Source organism: Quercus suber, unplaced genomic scaffold (assembly GCF_002906115.3).
Source record: "Quercus suber isolate HL8 unplaced genomic scaffold, Cork oak 2.0 scaffold_43, whole genome shotgun sequence".
Taxonomy (NCBI): Eukaryota; Viridiplantae; Streptophyta; class Magnoliopsida; order Fagales; family Fagaceae; genus Quercus; species Quercus suber.
In genome coordinates, this window is record NW_027069508.1 from 1,629,813 (window position 1) to 1,650,858 (window position 21,046).

The window sequence follows — 21,046 nt, forward strand, 5'->3', positions numbered from 1 at the left end:
ATAGATAAATAAATCATCCAACACAAACATCTATTAGAAGATAGACTCTATAACTTTAATACAAAAATTTGGCAAAATGATTAAATAGTATACTACCTTCAACTTAGTGATATTGATATTTTTTATAAGGAATGTACACATTCAACCAAGAGGAATTAATCAAAGAATTTTTAATCACTATCAACTATGTTAGTTTGCTCTTTGTTTTTCATGGTTTCTCTTCCAAATGAAGGTGACATTGACAAATTTAAACTACAACAATTATAGAGTAGTTATACAAAACTATTCAAAAACTATTATTCAAAACTTTGTACAAATAAATTCATTTCTCTGTTCCATATGTTCTACATACTTATGGAATTTAAAAGTTCACTCTCCATTATGGCTTACATTACAAATACCAATGACTTCATCATAGAAATCAACCCCATTGAGGAGTTGATGTGGTGTAATGCTTAATTTGTCAAAAGTGGGGGCACCTTAGGCATTGTTTCTGTTTTTACCACAACATAAGCTTAATCTGGTTCTATGAAACAGAATTTGTGCAATTTCAAAATACAAAGAGACTAAGAAGGGGGGGGGGGGGGACGAAAGATTAATTCAAAATGTTTATATGAATTAAGCATTGCATATATAAAGATATAAGAAAAAATGGGACATAAAATGTTATTCAAACTAACCCAAACACTAACCTTTTTTTTTTTTCATAGTGTAGATAGTGGTGGAGGGGGGATGGTGGGGTTTGAACCACAAATATGGGACACCACAAAGAATGTATTTACCTCTAGGCTATCATTTGCACCCCTAAAAATTAATCTAGAAGGTTAGACAAAAGAATAATTGGAATTCCAAAAAAGAAAATAATCACAAGTTCCTCAAGTATCTATACATAAAAACATTAATAGCATAATGATGCTTTAGAGTAAATTATATTTTGTTTTATTCTTTTTTTGATATTTTCCTTAAAGATGATCAACTAAGCAAAGTAAAAACTTACCAAAAAAATCAGATTAACTAAAATTGTGTTGCCAATTCTAAGTTAATTAAGAGTAACAAAAGTCAATATCATTAAAAAATTTGGGAAGGAAAACAACAAAATCACTTCACATAGACTAAATGTAAGAATACCAAAAAGAAAAGGAAAAAAAAAGTTCATTTCTATTTGTGCGTTTTGTTCACCTCAATGGTCATCCTATTGCCGACTTAACTTTGAAAATCTTTGACAAAAACAATCGATGTCTTCTCAAAATGGTGAAAACTAAACTTGATTGAAAAATCTAAAGAACAAATTAGTATTGAACTAATTTTTATTGAAAAAAATGTTCAGAAAAAAAAAAAAAAAAAAAAGGCATCAAAAGATTATATATATATATATATATAAGTTGGAGAGAGAGATACCTCAAAAATAATAAAGGCACCCATTTTTTACAGACCAAAATTCGTATATGTAAAGAAAATAAGTCAAAATACATAGCGAAGAGAAGAGTTCATGAATATTGCTAAACACATAGATAGGGGTGCTAGTGCCAATGGTTGGTAAAAAAAACAATTTGTATTGTGACTAAATGAAAAAATACAGAATGAATAATTTTTTTTTAACATGAGTCACATTGATTGGTTGACTACCTTCTAGAAATATAACATCATGCATATTGTGATCAAATTAGCATTTAGTCTTAATGTTAAACAAAAAATACTAACCATTCAAAAAGTCGTTAGAAGTTGCGATACAAATATAGTGATAATTCAACATCGTGTAACACACCAAAACAAAAATCAAGAGTGATAAGTAAAAGAAATTGATTACCCAAAATTTCAATAAAGAATCGATAAATTCCTCTAGGATTGTAAGCAATAATCAATAGTGGAATTGAATTCTTGATAGTTTGCACACTTTTGTCTTGCAAATTCATTGGGCATTGGCTAAGTACAGAAATTTGGGGGAAAAAAAACTAAAGTGGAGATGGAGAGAGAGAGCTTACATGCAGAATATATAAGATTTGGATTAGGTATTGGAAGTGGAAGGGTGATTTGAATAGAGGACTCTAACTCTACATTTATGTTACAAAGAAACCGTTTTGCTTCCAAATTCCAATTTTGGATGGAAGAATGTGAATAGTCGTAATGGAAGATAATAAATCATGTTGTATGGATAACAATTGAGATGATTTAATATATGTAGTAGATTAGTAGCAGATGAATAGTCATCCTTTTTTTTTCTTTTTCTTTTGTTTGAGAAGGAGATGAATAGTCATCTTAAGAGAGTGCATTAACATGTTTGCCCATGATATATATTTAATTTTTTTTTTAATAAAAAATAGAGAGAAATCATAAAGGAAAAAAATGATTTTTAAAAAAAAGTATGAGGTGGATGATGAGGTGGTTCAACTGGAGCGTAGCAATAGTAAATACTACGCTTCAACTTTTAGTAATATATAGATATAGATATAGAAGTGTCCAATCCAATTTTTTAATTTTTGTAACAAGTAAATTATTGGATGCAAAAACCGAAGAGTCTAGATTCAATTAGATTATAAATTATGTCTAATTTTGCGTCATGTATCTCATCTAATTTTTTAATTTTTGTATCAAGTGAATTATTAGATGCAAAAATCAAAGAGTCTAAATTGAATATTAATTGAAGTTCAATTTTGTATCATATGTCTCATCTAATTTTTTAATTTCTGTGACAAGTGAATTATTGAGTGTAAAAATAAGAGTCTAAATTTAATTAGGTTTTAAATCATATATATATAGCCAAAATTGAGAGAAAATCCAATTAAATTCTAAATTATAGTCTAATTTTGTGCCACGTGTCTTATCTAATTTTTAAATTTATGTGTTAGGTGAATTATTAAGTGCAAAAAAAGGTATTTAGTTAATTTTTGAAATACTGTTGTGAATTCGATTTTATTATTATTTGTTATATTATATCCATTAAATCTTAATAATAGTTTCTATTTAAAGGAGGAGATAGAAAGTTTGATTCAAAATAGTGGCATGATTTATTAATTTAAAAAGTAAATTATAAAGTTAAAACACATGAATGAAATATGTGTTAAATTATCCATCTGTTGTTTTCAGATTTCCACAAGGTTTAATGAATCTAATTTGTATGAGTTTCTAAATGAAAATCGTTCTTTATATTTAACCCAAATAGAATTTGGCTATGGAAGTGGGCAACAATTAAGAGCTAGCCAATAAAAAAAGTCGTAAAGATTAAAGACTTGTAAAAAAATTAATTCAGTGCCTTTTTTTTTTTTTTTTTTTTTATAATGATTTTCATGAGCTTTCCAGTTTGAGATTTGGCTTTTGCTTTGAAGATTGAAGTATGAACCGCTAAGTGTGACGCTTTTGGGCCGGCAACACTACTTACAGAGAAAATTTTGAATTTTTAAGTTGGCCGCAGCTGAAATTGACTTGAAATGTAAAGCCTAAAAAGAAAAGTCAGAAGTATTGATTTTTCCTTTTTAGATACTACGAGCAATAAATCAATGGCTGGGATTTCCAAATGGAGGACAAAGTTCAGTAAATAGAAACAAATACAAACCTGTAGATCTAGTGCCCCAAGGTAAGGAACATAATCTGCTAGATTGAAAGCCCCCGCCAAGCAAAAGGTCTCCTCAATAATCACCTTCAAGTTGAATTTGTCATATGTTCCATCTAATTTTTTAATTTTTGTGACAAGTAAATTATTGGGTACAAAAACCGAAGAGTCTAGATCCAATTAGATTTTAAATATATATATTTATATTTGTGATTGGTTTTAAATATACCTGTGCATATACACGGGGTTACACACTAGTTAATATAACATATAGAAACACCACTCAATTCAAATGGCTTAAGTCCAATAGATATGATATCAACTATATTAAATTAACAACTCATTTTTCTCTTCATTCTTCAATATTGGACTTATACCCAACAATCTCACTCTAATGTGTGAGTATTTGCCTCTGTGTGGGTTTCAAAACATTTTTGCGGGCCATGAACAAGTCTTATTCACCCGCCTTACCTTATGAGTATCTTTTTCTTATCAACGTGTCATCTATCAGCTTCTCGTACACTATCCATGGGAACATGTGTCAACCTTGCACATCCATGTCCATGGGAATCTCGCACCCTACTGTTATCTAGCTTCATTAGCAATATTTCACTGTTGGGCTTTTTTCTAAGATCATTTGTGTGAACTTTAAAAGAACTCCAAGTACTTACACCTTCTCCCCCCTCTAGTAGCGAAAGGGACCTTGATAATATTGTCATCTTGCCCCACACTACCATGGGTTCTAATGCCACTTGTAAGGGAGATAACTCCATGGAGAGTCTTTAATTGAGTAGTTAATATATCATAGAGGGACACCAATTACCCAAAAGACTTCGTGTAAGTTTGAAAGGCTTCTCTCTAAACTAGTTTGTGAGGGAAACAACACCAATTACCCAAAGCTTTTTTTTTTTTTTTTTTTGGACCTCTTAAGAATGTGCCACCTCAACTTTACACCCTCCACAATTATATAGTTTATTTTAATTTTTAACTGAATACTACGTGACATGAAATCTTTGAAGAATAAAAAACCACTCTTTACTAGCTCTATTTCTCTTGCTCTTGTTCACTTTGCTTTCTCCAAACCCTAAGAAACCTGAAATTTCTGATTCCAACGAACATTTCATAAATTTTAAAATTTTTGGGATTACCAAAAACAAAACCAGACCCTTAAAGTATGGTTGGTGTTTTAGACCAAATAATTTATACTTCAACTTAAAAGCTAGACTAATACTTTGGCTGGGTAGAAAAAAAGGTATGATGAAAATGAGTTAGAGATAACAACTCTGGAACACTCCATTGAATAGTCTATATATGCAGCCAGTAGACCAAATAATTTTTACTTCAACTTAAAAGCTAGACTAATACTTTGGTTGGGTAGAAAAAAAAGGTATGATGAAAATGAGTTAGAGATAACAACTTTGGAAAACTCCAATTGACATTTTGGAAATATCTTTCACGATAAAATGTCTCCTAGCAGCCAGTAGACCAAATAATTTATACTTCAACTTAAAAGCTAGACTAATACTTTGGTTGGGTAGAAAAAAAAAGGTATGATGAAAATGAGTTAGAGATTACAGCTTTGGAAAACTCCAATTGACTACTCTCTCTCTCTCTCTCTCTCTCTCTCTCTCTCTAGTCAAAGTTGAAAGAAAATTCAATTAAATTCTAAATTGGAGTGTAATTTTGCGCCACATGTCTCGTCAAATTTATAAATTTGTGTGTCAAGTGAATTATTAGTGTAAAAACCAAAGAGTCTAAATTGGATTTTAATTGAAGTTCAATTATGTGTCATGTGTCCGATCTAATTTTTTAATTTTTGTGACAAGTAAATTATTGGATGCAAAAACCGAAGAGTCTAGATCCAATTAGATTATAAATCATGTCTAATTTTGCGTCATGTGTCTCATCTAATTTTTTAATTTTTGTGTCAAGTGAATTATTAGGTACAAAAATCAAAGAGTCTAAATTAAATTTCAATTGAAGTTCAATTTTGTGCCATGTGTCTCATCTAGTTTTTTAATTTTTATGACAAGTGAATTATTGGGTACAAAAATTGGAGAGTCTAAATTTAATTAGATTATAAATCATACATATATATATATATATATATAGCTAAAGCTGAGAGAAAATCTAATTAAATTCTAAATTGGAGTATAATTTTGAGCCACGTGTTTCATATACTTCATATAATTAGATTATAAATCATACATATATATATATATATATATAGCTAAAGCTGAGAGAAAATCTAATTAAATTCTAAATTGGAGTATAATTTTGAGCCACGTGTTTCATATACTTCATCCATCCTAATTTGTTTGTTCTCTATTCCATTTTAGGATGTCCTAAAATATTGTCTTGTTTCTAAAAATAAAAGTTATTAATTTACTAATGTTCCTATTATACTCCTACTTTATTTTCAAAACTATTTGAAAAGAAAACTAACAAGTATTTAAAAAATAATCTAATTGAGACACTTTTTTAGCTGTCTCATTAAGAATAACTTTTTCTTTTTAAAAAAAAAAAAGTTGATAAATTTATTTAAGGGTATATTTGTAAACTTATACATTTTTATAAGGCAAACAAGACAATAAATAATGTTCCCTTCAAAAGTTTGACTTTTCAAACTAGACAAACAAATTGGGACAGAGGGAGTAATTTTTAAATTTGTGTGTCAAGTGAATTATTAGGTGTAAAAATCAAAGAATCTAAATTCAATTAGATTCTAAATTGAATTTTAATTGAAGTTTAATTTTGTGTCATGTGTCCCATTTAATTTTTTTAATTTTTGTGGCAAGAGAATTATTGGGTGTAAAAACCGAAGAGTCTAGATCTAATTAGATTATATATATAATTGTGATTGATTTTAAATGTACCTGTGTATATACATGAGGTTACACATTAGTTAATATAACATATAGAAATACCACTCAATTCAAATGGCTTAAGTCCAATAGATATGAGATCAACTATATTAAATTAACAACTAATTTTTCTCTTCATTCTTCAATATTGGACTTATACCCAACAATCTCACTCTCATGTGTGAGTATCTACCTCTATGTGGGTTTCAAAACATTTTTGTGGGCCATGAACAAGTCTTATTTGCTCCCTCTTACCTTATGAGTATCTTTTTTTTTTTTTTTATCAACGTGTCATCCATCGGCTTCTTGTACACACCATCCATCACTACAACAAAATGTATTTTTAGCAATGAAAATTAGTGAGGAAATATTTTTCATTGCTAAAAATACAGATTTAGCGATGAAATATGAATTTCGTCACTAATAATAATAAAAAATTATAACATTTAGTGATGAAAAATAATTTTCGTCACTATTGTGATATGAAAAATGGGCGCCAACAAGGGAAACTTTGGCGGGAACTTAATTAATTTATAGCGACAAAATATTTCGTCGCTAAATGTTGAAATTTTTAGTGACGAAATATTTCGTCATTGTAGATATTTGAGCATGGGATCTCCGTGATCATGAGGTCCTGCTTCTTCTTCATTCTTCTTTTTTATTTATTTATTTTAATTATGTCTGATCTGGTTTGATTTACAACTGCACCTGAAAACAGTTTCTAATGATCATGTCCTCAATTCCAAGCACTAATATATATCACTTCAGGACAAAAGATATAAAAGTACTTGCCTTCTTTTAGTAAAGTGAGCTTTTGTCCTCCCTTGCCTTGTAACTCGAGTACCCTGCTTTTGATTTCCATGTACTGCCACCATTGGCTTAAGATGTGGTTCCAGTACTTTGAATTTTAGTTCACAAATCCATCAAATTCTTGAGTTGTTCATTGGATAGTAATATTTGAAAGGAGAGATTTGGATTTTAATTTTAATTTTAAATTTAAATGACTTCAATAATACATGAGAGGATTTATTGTTTCTTCGATCAATGAAATTTAGAGATGGATTTCAGTTTTATTAATATGTGGATGTGAAATGATTAGATGTAAAAAACAATTCAAATCCATAACATTGCAAGTGTTTTTGTTTGATCAAAATCTCTAATTCTTAAACCATCTTGACTCGTTAATTTATGGTGGTGTTATTAACAATTTATACTAGCAACTGTTCTTCAAATCTAAGCTTGATCTAAAATTTCTCAACTCATGCATGAAGTTGTTTAGGCACATCGCGAGAAATTCTTCATGTTCCTGAGTGAACATTTGGTTATATGTAAAAAAAGGAATGGAGTCCTAGTCAAAGTGCAATGTACTAAAATTCGGACCAGACTGGACAGTTTGATCGGTTTGAACTTGAATGATTGAATATTGAGCTTAGCTAATCCTATAAGTATAAATTCTCAACACCATACAATTTGAACTGTGTTGGTTTGTGGGTTGATTGTGTCATTGTATCTTCCACTTCTAAGAACAATTCTAGTCCATCAAGCTTAACATCACATACTGTAATGGGAAGGAGACACAAGCATTGGCTGCAGTTCATGCTGTGCATTTTGCCATTGAGTTGGGTCTTGAAAGTGTTGTTTTTTGCTGGGTCCAATAGAGTTTAAGTCTCAGCATTCAATTCTTCATTGGTGTGCTTTGTGAGTAATGGTCATTTGTTAGATGGAAGCAAAGTAGCTAGCCCGGTCTTGTATAGATTTTAATTTTGAATGTTCAGCTGCTAAATGTATCATACTTGCATACAACAAAGCAATGATTGCTTTATCTTGTACATCAGAATGTGAAAAATTAAATAACAAGCACACACAAGAAACACAAGAATTTACGTGGTTCGGCAAACTGCCTACCTCCACGGAGACGACGAAGAAATTTCACTATAAAAAATAGGGAGATACAATAGTGCACAATAACACTCTCAAGAAACCCAAATCCCAATTACACCCTAGCACTCTCTCACAGAAACAATAAGAATAGAAGCTGGCTGCCTCTCTTTTCTCTATTTTTCTCTCATGCGGCTGCTCACTAGGTTAATTGGAATTCTCTAATTCTCTCTTTCTATTCAACACCCTTAATATATCTATATATATATTATAGGCCGGCTGTACTGGGAATTAAATTCCTAGTTGAATTTGGTTTCCTAATACTACTTGACTTGGGCTTGTGGCAATTCAAGCCACACACACGGCCCACTTCAACAGTCACTAAATGTTGAAATTTTTAGTGACGAAATATTTCGTCATTGTAGGTATTTGAGCATGGGATCTCCGTGATCATGAGGTCCTGCTTCTTCTTCATTCTTCTTTTTTATTTATTTATTTTAATTATGTCTGATCTGGTTTGATTTACAATTGCACCTGAAAACAGTTTCTAATGATCATGTCCTCAATTCCAAGCACTAATATATATCACTTCAGGACAAAAGATATAAAAGTACTTGCCTTCTTTTAGTAAAGTGAGCTTTTGTCCTCCCTTGCCTTGTAACTCGAGTACCCTGCTTTTGATTTCCATGTACTGCCACCATTGGCTTAAGATGTGGTTCCAGTACTTTGAATTTTAGTTCACAAATCCATCAAATTCTTGAATTGTTCATTGGATAGTAATATTTGAAAGGAGAGATTTGGATTTTAATTTTAATTTTAAATTTAAATGACTTCAATAATACAAGAGAGGATTTATTGTTTCTTCGATCAATGAAATTTAGAGATGGATTTCAGTTTTATTAATATGTGGATGTGAAATGATTAGATGTAAAAAACAATTCAAATCCATAACATTGCTAGTGTTTTTGTTTGATCAAAATCTCTAATTCTTAAACCATCTTGACTCGTTAATTTATGGTGGTGTTATTAACAATTTATACTAGCAATTGTTCTTCAAATCTAAGCTTGATCTAAAATTTCTCAACTCATGCATGAAGTTGTTTAGGCACATCGCGAGAAATTCTTTATGTTCCTGAGTGAACATTTGGTTATATGTAAAAAAAGGAATGGAGTCCTAGTCAAAGTGCAATGTACTAAAATTCGGACTAGACTGGACAGTTTGATCGGTTTGAACTTGAATGATTTAATATTGAGCTTAGCTAATCCTATAAGTATAAATTCTCAACACCATACAATTTGAACTGTGTTGGTTTGTGGGTTGATTGTGTCATTGTATCTTCCACTTCTAAGAACAATTCTAGTCCATCAAGCTTAACATCCCATACTGTAATGGGAAGGAGACACAAGCATTGGCTGCAGTTCATGCTGTGCATTTTGCCATTGAGTTGGGTCTTGAAAGTGTTGTTTTTTGCTGGGTCCAATAGAGTTTAAGTCTCAGCATTCAATTCTTCATTGGTGTGCTTTGTGAGTAATGGTCATTTGTTAGATGGAAGCAAAGTAGCTAGCCCGGTCTTGTATAGATTTTAATTTTGAATGTTCAGCTGCTAAATGTATCATACTTGCATACAACAAAGCAATGATTGCTTTATCTTGTACATCAGAATGTGTTTGGATGGAAGAAATTTCTCCCTGAATGATGATGATATTATATAATTTATGTACCAGATATCTCGTAATTAAGACTTCCATAACTCCTTGTATGAAGAAGCATTAAATTTAAACATTTACATTATTAGAAACAATTTCTTTTTCTTTTTTTAAATGGAGCCAGAGTTAAGTAGATTGAGACTCGCATGTCAATTAGAATTGCATTGGAAGAGGCAGAGGAACTCAGGTAGATTTCACCCCACGAAGAAAAATGAAGTATAAATAAACCTGGAGGAATTCTACTAATTAAATGTAGAATTTCAATTTGTGATCAAGTTAAAATTTTTAATTAACTGAGGAATTATAAACAAGAGGAGAGTACTGAATACTGATAGACGGTGTAAGAAAAACCTAGTAAATATAGTTATCATGAATCTAAAATTGCATTAAACACCTTAAAATTAATTCATCTGTTAAGTTAATGACTAAGTGACTTGTATCATATCACAAACCTGTTGTCCATGTAATTGAGTTAGATAATTAAGTGTGATTTGAGGCTGATAAACGTTAAATGTTACATGTTATTTGGGGTATGCATTTAACATAATCACATTTTTTTATAATTTAACTTTTAATATACAATATATGATTGTCGAAGAGACCACTTAGCAAGGCATCTGATCCATACTTTTATGTTTTCAACATGCGAAAGTAATACACTACTATGCTATTTTTCTAGGAGAAAATGGGCATTTGCCCCTTTCACCAAAACTTTTCAGCAAAATGCCCTTGTTTTGAAATCTTCGATTTTTAAAAATCGAGTTTTAATTTAAAACTTGATTTTTGGACCATCGAGTTATAGCAAATTGAAAAAAAAAAAATTAAAAAAAAAATTCTGGAACTCGAGTTCCAAAAAAAAAAAAAAAAAATTTCTATGTCCACATTCGCTATAACTCAATGTTTCAAAAATCTAGTTTTACATTTAGAACTCAATTTTTAGAAAATCGAGTTTCAAAACAGGAGCATTTCCCTAATTAGTTTCAGACATGGAGCATTTTGCTGGAAAATTTGTGAAAAAGGGGTAAAAGCCCATTTTGGCCTATTTTTCCATACCAAAAGGGGAAAAAAATCACTTTTATGGAAAAAATTGGCCTTTGCCCTTTTTGTACAAAAAATCCAGTATTTTGCCCTATTTCCCAAACTAATTAGGGAAATGCCTCTATTTTGAAACTTAATTTTCTCAAAATAGAGTTTCAATGTAAAACTCGATTTGTAGAAAATTGAGTATTGAGCAATCAAATTAAAAAAAGAAAAAAAAAAAGAAAAAAAAAAAAGAACACTTGCATGGAACTCGAGTTCATGGAGCTCGAGTTTCATTTAAAACGCCATTATAGGGCTCCCTGAACGCAGCTATAGGTATGGAGCAATAAAAATAAAAATAAAAACTTGCATGGAACTCAAGTCCCATTTAAAACGCCACTATAGGGCTCCCTGAATGCACCTATAGGTATAGGGCGATCCAATTTTTTTTTTTTGCATGGAACTCGAGTTCATGGAGCTCGAGTTCCTTTTAAAGCGCCACTATAGAGCTCCCTGAACGCAACTATAGGTATGGGGTGATCAAACTTAAAAAAGAAAAAAAAATACATGGAACTCAAGTTCTTGGAGCTCAAGTTCCAGATTTTTTTTTTCTGTTTTTTGTTTTTTTTAATTTTTAGTTTGTTATAACTCGATTGTCCAAAAATCAAGTTTTAAATTGAAACTCGATTTTTAGAAAATCGAGTTTCAAAATAGGGGCATTCCCTAATTAGTTTGGAAAAGGGGGCAAAATGGTGGATTTAAAAAAAAAGAAAAAAAAAAAAAGAAAAAAAAAAGGGCAAAAGCCCATTTTCTCCTCACTTTTATATACCATTTTCGTATAGACCAAGTTAGCAAACAACCGATCCATACTTCCATGTCTTTTTCAACATGTAAAAGAGTAATATGTGTCGGACCATGAATTGTGCTATTCTACCTCAAAACCAATTGGTAATGAGGATAACACACTCAAATCTTTTATGGCATTTAACATCATGCTATGCGGGCTTGTTTTTAGAGTGGTTGTAGGGAGTCAAATTGTGGTCCCCCTGACAATCTCTCCCTCACAATGACACTCTCGTTACTCGAACCCATGACCTTAGCTCTAATACCATTTATCAAACTGTGAACTGTGCCATTCCACCTCAAAACCAATTGGTGATAAAGAAGACACACTCAAATCTTTTATGGCATTCGACATCATGCCATGTGGACCTGTTTTTAGAGTAGTTGTAGGAAGTCAAATTGTGGTCCCTCTAACAATATGTTTTTATCAATCTCTCTATCCAAAAAATGCACCATTTTCAAATAGACCATTGAGCAAGCTTAGGTAAGTGATCTGTACTTTTATGTCTTTCTCACATGCAAGGAAGTAATATGCTTTTATGCAATCTCTCTATCCATTTAAAAAAAAAAAAAAAAAAAAAACTTCACTTCTATGTATCATTTTCGCATAGACCATGGAGCAAGGTAAGTATCCGTACTTTTATGTCTTTTTCAACATGCAAGGAAGTAATATGCTTTTATGCAATCTCTCTATCCATTTTTTTTTTCACTTTTATGTATCATTTTTGCATAGACCATGGAGCAAGGTAAGTATCTATACTTTTATGTCTTTTTCAACATGCAAGGAAGTAATATGCTTTTATGCAATTTCTCTATCATTTTTTTTTTTTCACTTTTATGTCTCATTTCGCATAGACAATGGAGCAAGGTAAGTATTTGTACTTTTATTTCTTTTTCAACATGCAAGGAAGTAATATGCTTTTATGCAATCTCCCTATCCTTTTTTCTTTTTCTTTTTTTTCACTTTTATGTATCATTTTCGCATAGACCATGAGCAAGATAAGTAATTGTACTTTTATGTCTTTTTCAACATACAAGAAAGGAATATGCTCGAATGCTTGTTTTGTTTTATAAATGAATAATTCTTTTGAATAAATTATAAATTGAGGCATTAAGCAATCGAAATGATGCATACTTCACCCTTGTCCAAAATTCTCTCATCCTAGGCTTGCATCAAGAAGAATTAGAGGCTGAAGGATGCTGCTAGCGGGTATGTTAAGAAAAATTAGACATTACATTGGCTAATATGTTCCATACCAAATTCTGTTGTTAAAATACTTATATAATAGGATTATTTTCAAAACTTAGGTACAGTTATTTACTTTATTAGGTGTTATGCTTTACGTTTTTTAATTAAATTCAATATATGACTGCATTGACCAATAAAATACAAATAGCATTGACCAATAAAATAAATTTCACCATAATATTAATTTATTGAAGTTTATGTACATGCTTGTATAAATTCATAGATATAATATAATCTTTTTCAGTATATGTACACGTTTGTATAAATTCATATATATATATATATATGTACATAAAGAACAAATTTTTGGATGAGCATAAGTGAAATTTTTTGTAGATTAACAAAGATAATATAATAGTTAGTTCAGCAAGCTCAAACAAACAAGCAGTAAATTAGGCTGTAAACTAGCACTAACAACATGACAAATTACCTAGATATAAATTACTAGTTGATGGAATAAAGTGAATAAGATAGATACATATAAATATAAATTGTTATAAAATCTATGTTTTATTCCTTTGATTTTATTTTAATTTTGGTTAAGATAATATTGTAATTTTTTGATGAGTTTTGATTATCATGATCATGTCCTTATTTCTTAAGAGATGTGAAATTTAAATAATAAATTTGAAACTTATAAAGTTTAGTTATATATTAGAAAAACATAACACACTATAATAGAAAATAGAAATTAGAAGAACATGAATCACCTCAAAAAAAAAAATAAAAAAAAACATACTTGTAGAAGTTTAAAAAAAAAAATGAGACAATACTTGAAAAAAAATATATTATTATTATTTTTTATATATCACACCTTAGTCAATAACTCCAACCCACAAAGCCTTCTTCGAGTATTGGTCAAGAACGAAGCTTGTAGTTGCAGACAGCAGTGAGGACGGTGGTGTGACTGTGAGGAATGCGGCGACTGTGATTAGTGTGTTGAGAATTCGTAGCTGACTGTAAAATTGTTGTTATTTTGATAGTAATTACGCGCCCGTCGCACTGAGATAACAGAGAGTATTGACTTTTAGATTTTCTTTACTGTAAATCTTAGTGCTTGATATAGCTCTTGGGGGGAATTTCTCGTCTTTATACTTCTTGTTGTGTATATGGGTTGCAGCTCCTTTGGCACCTAGCATTCTTAGTTATATAAGAACTCGAGAGCAAAATTATGGGTAGAATGAACATGAGAAAGTGTATGATTTAATCAGTTTTAGTTTTATGTTGGTGTCTTTTCTTTATTTACAGATATGGGCGATTGCCAACAAGAGCCAGAGTGGTTTTCTTGGTCGGCCAGAGTTCTATAATGCCCTTAAACTTGTCACTGTGGCGCAAAGTTAACGAGACCTAAACTCGGCTTGCAAGGCTGCCGGATCCGATTGGGAGTCCTCCTCTTGCGTTGAGGGTGGCGGTGTAATAGTAATGAAGTGAAAGGTAGGTAATTTCTTTTTCTTTTCTTTAATTTTTTTTTATTATTTAAATCTTTGTTTTGGGTTGGATTAACATAGATCAAAATGGGATCGGGTTGTGTAGCTGATAAATTTGTTGACAAATTATAGAATCTGATTCAGCCTACGTTTGTATTTGGGTGGTCTTCTTGTTGGTTATAGTGGGTATGTATGTTTGTACTTAGCACACGCTCTGTTTTGCTATTTTAGCAAAGGGTATTTGCTGGTTCTGAGAAAGGAAAGAGATAAGGAAAACAATCTAATTTTGAGCTAATAGTTAGTAGTACTTGTTAGTTGATACGGGTGAATGAATCTGAAGAGAATGAATGAAAAAGTTATGGGTTTGTAGACATTGGTGTGGTATGGTCTGAAAATAAGAAGAGAGAGGGAATCGAATTGATATTGGAGTGTTGTGGTAGAGTACTAGAGAGAGTGTAAATGATCTGTCTGTATTTTGCTATAGTAGTTGTAAAAGATGCTGCTGCTACTTCTGTTTGTTTATTGCATTACCAATTCTCTATATGAAAAAAAATCCTTTTGTAACTAAACTATCCAATGTTCCGAATTCCTTCAATTGTAAGTTGTAACTCTTTTCATTTGTAATAGCTTCATATGCCACGTTTTTTCATCTATCCAAGTGTAATAACTCTCTCATATCGATACATGTTTATAAGTTTTTGAGAATTATTTCATGAGAATCACTACAATTTACGATTTGTTGAGACATAGTTTTCAATTTGTTGAGAGATAGTTTCAATTTATGTTGTATGCTTTTGATGATTGTTCTTCATTATCAAATTAAAACATTAATTGATTTTTGGTATAAGTGGAGATTGAACACTAAATTTCTCGTGCTAAATTATTATTAAATTACTTCAGTTACTAAATTGTTAACTTACTATTATAATTATGGACAAAATTTAGTTAAACATATCATAAAATAACTAAATGGAAGAAGAAACTTCATCCTTCAAGACTCAAGAGGCTTCTTTCTAAGCTTATTTAAAGGAGTCTTTCCCAGAATACAAGACGTGGTGTTTCCTAGCATCCAATTCTCTATATTTAGCCAACTACACAAAATAATGACATATGTTCCTAAAATCAAATCACATATATCCTAAGAGCTTGCTCTCACTTTTAAAAATGAAAATGCTCGGTTAATAGCCAAAAAATTATATTTGTATTTTCTTGATTGAAGAACTGACTATAGAAGTGCACTTTATATCTGACAATTTGGTATTTTCAAATCTCATACTCTTGTATATGACAGTTATTTTTCCCGAATAACTAAGTCAAGTGAATGGCATTTGTTGACACCCCATTTTGCAACCCGTATTTAACCACGCATGGAGGGTAAAAGGGTAATTTTGCCTTGGAAATATGCATCTTGATTCTAGCCATTAGATCCTTGGATTCATTTCACCAAAATGATCTTGATGTTGTAATGATCAAATCGACTAGTCATAAGCCCTAATCGGACCACCAGATTGAAAGTTATCATCAAATCAAGTTTTAATGGCTAAGATGTACTATCACAAATTGAGTCCGACTATATATAATTATGAACAATTGATTTCAATTGGTTATAGGAGTAATCAATTTGAGATCAATGATGTGTCATAATTTGATTGGTTAGGACTACATTTTATGGTGAGGTTACATACACCTAATTAATTAGATAGTTAAACATTAATTATTCAATGAGTAATTTGTGTAATTATCTTTTAATTAGAGTAAATTTGGAATCAATTAATTCTGAAAGGGAGTGATTGGAGCCATTTAATGTTAATTGAGAGCTAATTTGGGACCTATTAATGTTAATTGTGCTGAAACCATTTTCTAACAAATGACCTCTGTTCACCATTTCATCAATATCTCTCAGAATATTTTGAATCTGTGAATGAAGTTAATTTTCATAGAAACTAGACATCCAGGGCTTCAATTTGAGCACAAAAACGAGACAATTCCGATCAGAATTGGGTCAGATATGATTTTTCAAAGTTGGATCTACAAGCTGTTACAGCAGTTACGGGAAAACCGAATTTTAGCTTACTCCCCACTCCCACCAATCTCTCCATTTAATGCACCAGATTTTCCCCAAGGCTAAAATGAGGTCTAGGTTCATAATCATTGTCAACCCTCATTAAATGGCATTCCATTCATATTCGCTCAACTACTACTATATAAACCCTCCCCCTCCTTCATTCCAAGACACCAAAAAATCTCCTCTCTTCTCCTCTCTTGAGTTCTAGTGAAGTAGAGTAGTCTTGTCATATCTTGGTCTTCCTGAGACTCAAGGTATTGAGTGAGACTCACTCTCCCTCTCCTAGTTCTTCTTTTCTCCACCCTTAGGACCTCTACCCAGAGTCTCCTCCTCTACCATATGGATCTTGCATGAAGGTATAATCCCTTTCTCTAACTTATTTATTGTGTTTCCATGATTAGAATTTAGGATTAAAGCATGATAGTAATTATTTAAATTCTCTTGAATATGTTTGAATGTTCTTAAATGTTCTTATGCGTTCTTTACATGTTCTTGGTTGTTCATCATGTAAGGTTGAATTTAATCAACTATTTAATTGGCTTTATTCCGTGACTAATTTGCTTGTAATTTAGCATTTAGCAACCCTGTATTTAGGTGGGAAAATTGTAAGGGTAGTGTGTGAGAAGATGTGAAGAAAAGCTCAAGAGTGTGCAAGAAAAATAGAGTCTCACGGCTAGGGCTCGCGGGTGGATCGCGACTGGCAAGCCGCGAAAGGCAGGCACATGAGAGGCACACTGGAAAGCTGAAGGGTCGCGACAGCTGTCACGCTACAGGACAAAAGTTCCAGTTTGGCCAGGCCGTTACGTCGCGACTTGAATTCGCGACTTGGTCAAGCCGCGAGATCAAGTCGCCAACTTACCCTGTTTGGCAAAAACTGACGTTTTGCATTCCCTTCTCACCCTACTATATATACACCCTTATACCCATCATATTGTGAGAGCTTCCAGAGAGAATTTTGTGAGAGAAAATCCTAGAGAAAAACAAGATTGATTCATCCCCAATCTTCATCTAAAGAGACTCTACAAATTCCTCTACTCTCTTCCTCTCCATTATCATACCCTTGAGAGGTCATTTACCAAACCCTTATCTCACCACACCCACGTCTGTGAGAAGGTCCATTTGGTGCTTTGGGAAGTAGTTTGGAAAGGAACCAATATACATTGGTTGATGCTATGGTCAAGTAGTGGAATCCGGCAAGCTAAAGAAGAAATAGGTTCGGCGTAACCTCGTTGGAGCAAGAAGCTTGAACGGCTTAGGTACTTGGATAGATTAGGCTTGGAGGGTCTTCTGCTGTTCATGTATCCCAACTACATTCTTTAGTGGATTATTTGACCGCTTGGAGGGCGGCGGAGAGGTTTTACGCTGAGGACTTCGGTTTCCTCTTCGATAACACATCCTGTGTTGTCCGTGTGTTTGCATCTTCCTTCCCTTTATCTTTGCCTTATATTTACTGTTGTGGATGTGTTTATATTTGACTTAGATTGTTTATCAATTCTGTTGTGAGCTTGTTATCATGTTCCGCACATTAATTGTTTGATATAAAGCTTGAATTTGTAATTTTATTATTTGGGGTCTAAACGTTCAAGGGTGTTTCATACCCATTTTGAGCTTTCAATTGGTATCAGAGCGGGTACACTTGTTGTGGTGTTAATACCTAAGTGTGATCCTTGACCTCTTGATGAGATGGATAGGTCTCAATCTCTCACTGTTCCACCATTTTTTGATGGTAATAATTATGCATTTTGGAAAGTCCGAATGAGAGCATTTTTATGCTCTATAGAAGATACCGTTTGGGATGCGGTTGAGATAGGTTGGACTAAACCAGAGGCTCCTAAGGCCAATTGGGATAAGACTGCTCTTGCAACAGCCAATGCTAATAGTAAAGCTTTAAATGCTATTTTCTGTGCTATGTCTCCTGATGAATTCCACAGGATATCTCACATGACTGTGGCCAAGGAAGCTTGGGAAATTTTGGAGACAACTTATGAGGGGACTAAGAAGGTGAAGGACACAAAGCTTCAAATGCTTACCACCAAATTTGAAGAGCTCAAGATGGGTGAAGATGAATCGTTTGATTCATTCTATGGGAAGCTCAACGAAATTGTCATTGCTAAACTCAATCTTGGTGAGAAGATTGAAGACACCAAGGTGGTGAGAAAAATCTTGAATTTTTTTTTTTTTTTTTTTTTTTTTTTTTTTAAGGTTTTATCATCAATATTATAAGTTAGACCTTCTCAATGGGTTTAACTAATAGCTCCACTATTTTCCTAGAAGAGTATCTAAGATTAATATGTCTTGGTATGTATCAGCTTCACAAAGATGCCGGGACTTTTTAAAGGCAGAAGTTAAGAAGAGTTGAAAATTATCAGGTAGTCCTAGACCTAATAATTTCCCAGAGGAGAAGACTCATTCTAGATTTAAATAAAAATAAAATAAAATAAAATAAACCAGAGAGAAGACCCCGTTAAATACGTGAGTCTTGATGTGCAATTTTATTGGACTGAATTTGTTTTCACATTTCCAAATTATTAAACTTTAATCATCACTCCAATCTTATCAAAGATTACAAATTGCACTTAAATTTGACTATTCAAACTCATGGTCACCCACGTCATACTTTATTCGGTATAAATGACAAATTCAACTCAGTTAATGCCTAACAACGGAACAGCCTACTCCAAATGTTTGTGACACTAAGTACCATATATGGTTAAGGTTTTTTCTTTTCTTTTTTTTTTCTTTTTTTTTTTTTCACTTTTTAGGTTTTAGCTTCAATATTATGAGTTAACTCTTCTCATAATATTGAAGCCACCTCAAATAAGCATCTTAAAGCCATCTCAAAAAGATTCCTTTCTACAATTAGTGGCAATTACAGAAATTTTTTCCAAAATGGTCGTTGTGAAACTTTTTTTTTTTTTTTTTTGAAAGGGGGATGTTCATTCATTAAATGGATAAAAAATCATGATACAACGCATCCATGGCTGGTGGTGGAGAATCCTCCATCCAGTACAAATCCTCATCTAGTGTAAATCTAGCATGTTGAGCCAAAGCATGTGCTACCCGATTCCCCCCCCTCCTAATACAACCAACAGCAGACCAATGCAATCCCCATAACAAATGACGAATATCATCCACAACATTACCAAACAGCGAATTATTTTCTGCAGAAGAGGAAATAGCAAGAATGACGTTACTGTTATCACCCTCAATGTGTAATCTATAGAAGCCGGCATCCACAGCAAACTCTAAGGCTCTCCGGCAAGCGAGTAACTCTGCTTCTTCACTGGTGTGTACAGCCGGTCCACAAGCAGTCATAGCAGCCATTACCTCTCCCTTTTCATTACGAATAACTGCTCCAATCCCTGTTCTGCCTAAGTCCCAAAAACAAGCTGCATCAAAATTGAGTTTATAAGCCCCTGATGGTGGTGGTTGCCAAATCTCTCCATAAGGTTGCTGCCTTGACTGAACGTTTAGCTGGTTTTGAGCTTTTTTAAATTCTTCAATGCACTCCTCTGCCCTATTGTTCAAGCAAGTTGGATTTTTCATCTTCCCTCCATGCAGCAAAGAATTTCGCTGAGTCCAGATCAGCCACGCTTGAGTCCAGAACAGCTCAAATTCTTCTAAGTTCAACCGCTCCGCAAGTTCCTCCATCAGGTGCAAAATATCGGACTGACCATGCTTAAACTTCTGCAGCTTACGTATACTTCCAGCCCAAATGTCTTGAGCCGCTGGACAATCCCACAAGACGTGAATGGTAGACTCCGATTCTGTGGTGCAGACCGAGCACTTATCTTCATAAATTACTCTTCTTTTAGTCAGATTTACAGCAGTTGGTAATATTTCGTGGCAAGCTCGCCATGCAAAGACCCTTATTTTATTAGGGGTCCGTAACTTCCAAATTGCAGTCCAAACCTGTTTTGCAGCACAGCCCCTAGAGGTTTCAGTCCGAGCTGCCTCTGTATGGATTTTTCTTGCCACATGGTAAGCAGATTTTACAGTAAAGACACCCCGTGAGTTATGCAGCCACACTATTGTATCAGCAACATATCTTCTGCTCAGTGGAATTTGACAGATTGCATCAGCTTCGTCTCTGTGAAATATGGTCCGAATATCCTCATATCTCCAAACATTCAGTTCCGGATTGATCAATTCACACACCATCAACTCTCCCCAATTATCTTGGGTCGGATTTAGAACCTTATTCGTGGGGAAATTTGGGATCCACTTATCCTTCAAGGCATTGATTGAGACTCCATTACCAACCCTCCAACAATGGCCGGATTGAAGAATAGGCATTGCAGCCATCAAGCTTCTCCACACATACGAGCAATTAGGTGATACTTTAGCCTCTAAGAAATTTGATCTTGGAAAGTACCTTGCTTTAAAACATTGATAGAGCAAAGAATCATTACCTTGGACCATCCTCCAACCTTGCTTGGCCAACAT

The 21,046-nt window shown here is 32.8% G+C and overlaps 1 protein-coding gene across 1 annotated transcript in view; it reads right to left on the bottom strand.

Moving 5' to 3' along the window:
• Positions 1–3,648, bottom strand: part of LOC112020809 (cytochrome P450 CYP736A12-like) — an 11,496-nt gene extending 7,848 nt beyond the window's left edge. The window contains exon 1 of the mRNA XM_065771430.1: positions 3,551–3,648. The gene's annotated coding sequence lies outside the window, so the exon portion shown is untranslated. The remainder of the gene's footprint in view (positions 1–3,550) is intronic.
• Positions 3,649–21,046: the final 17,398 nt, after the last annotated feature.